General features: G+C 43.4%; 1 pseudogene; it reads left to right on the plus strand.

The window, feature by feature from the left end:
• Positions 1 to 367: 367 nt before the first annotated feature.
• LOC145793407 (serine/threonine-protein phosphatase 7 long form homolog pseudogene) lies at positions 368 to 1446 on the plus strand (annotated as a pseudogene).
• The last annotated feature ends 227 nt before the right edge of the window (positions 1447 to 1673 follow it).

Raw genomic sequence — 1673 nt, forward strand, 5'->3', positions numbered from 1 at the left:
CAATAATGAAGTTTTGAAAAAAAAATGATCATTCCATTTTGTTTGTAAATATTGACATACAAAAACTATCCACATGTTATTGGTCATTATTAAGCTTATGTAACTGAGATCGTAAAATGACTTTGTAAAAGATTTTTATATTAGTCCGAAGCATAGATAACGATAGGTTATGTTGAATTGCTTATCATATTTAATGGCACATAATATGCAAAATTTTGATTTTAGTTAATTGCTTCCATGTTAATGGCACACAAATTTATACTTTTAAAATAATCAACCACATTTATTTTCCAAGTCATCATGTACATAATAATTTGAGCTTAATTGATATAGTTAAATTACATGCTCACCAATACAGTTTTTCAAAATGTATTTGTTTTTCAACTGTACAGGCTTCATGGCACATCTACCTGATGAGGTCCCCCTTTTGAGTCATCCACATCGGGCTGACAGTATATGGGAGGACCCGGTATGCAATAACGTTTGTTGGACTTTACGCGTACAATGAAAATACACTGCATTTTGTTTTTCATTTCCTTGATAATGCTATAATTTAAAATACTCATTCTGTTATGCAGGACCAGTCACGCACCGTGGTGGCATGCCGACGGGGAGATTCCGGCCTGTGGGATCGTCCATTGGACCATAGAGTCTTGCAGTGTCTACTACGCGCGGGATTCTATGGTGTATATCGTATAGGCCATATCAGACTGGACCACCCACTCATTACTGCTCTCGTCGAGAGATGGCGCACAGAGACTCATACATTTCATTTCCCGACCGGTGAGGCCACCGTCACATTGCAGGACGTATCTGTCCTATACGGTCTACGGATTGATGGGCGAGCAGTTACTGGACTTGACCCATCATTGACGACGGAGCAGTGGATAGCGCTATGTGCTGAGCTATTGGGAGTAGCACCTACACCTGCAGACTTACAGGCAGGTAGAGTGAGGGTGAGGTGGCTGTCGGAGCATTTTCAGGGCGATTTTCCAGATGATGCTGCAGATGAGTTAGTACAGCAGCATGCGCAAGCATATATTCTGTGGCTTATTGGGGGGGTACTTCTCCCTGATAAGTCACAGAACCTGCTCAAGCTGATGTATTTGCCACTGTTGAGAGACATTGACGTCATCGGCCAGTACAGCTGGGGCGCCGCGGCTTTGGCATGCTTGTATAGGATGTTATGTCGAGCCACTCAGGTGGGTGTGACTCAGATCGGAGGACCCCTTGTCTTGCTACAGGTTAGTAAGAACTTTATTACATGTCAATTCATATTGTATGGCATATTTCAGTATTGTAATTGCGTTCAAACTATTGCAGATTTGGGCGTGGGAGAGATTGATTCGCATTGCCCCGTCTAGGCGGCAACTAGTTGGTCCTGGTGAGGTTCCCATCGGGCAGGGAGACATGCAGATGCCGGCCGGACCTCGAGGTAGCCGGTAGAGGGTTGACATGAGCCACGAGGTCGTATCGACCCACATAGTGGTCATGTATAGAGACCAGCTTGACCGGATGATAGACGGCGAGGTATCAAATTTAAATACCTAAATTTTAATTGTCATATGGACTGTATATGTTTATGAGCGATTTTTAATAGACTTGTCGTTATTGTAGTTTATCTGGCAGCCTTATGCTGATGTCCTCCACACGCTCCCAGACTACTGCCGCCT

The sequence above is a fragment of the Camellia sinensis genome, chromosome 6, assembly GCF_055761805.1.
Source record: "Camellia sinensis isolate YWXY chromosome 6, ASM5576180v1, whole genome shotgun sequence".
Lineage (NCBI taxonomy): Eukaryota > Viridiplantae > Streptophyta > Magnoliopsida > Ericales > Theaceae > Camellia > Camellia sinensis.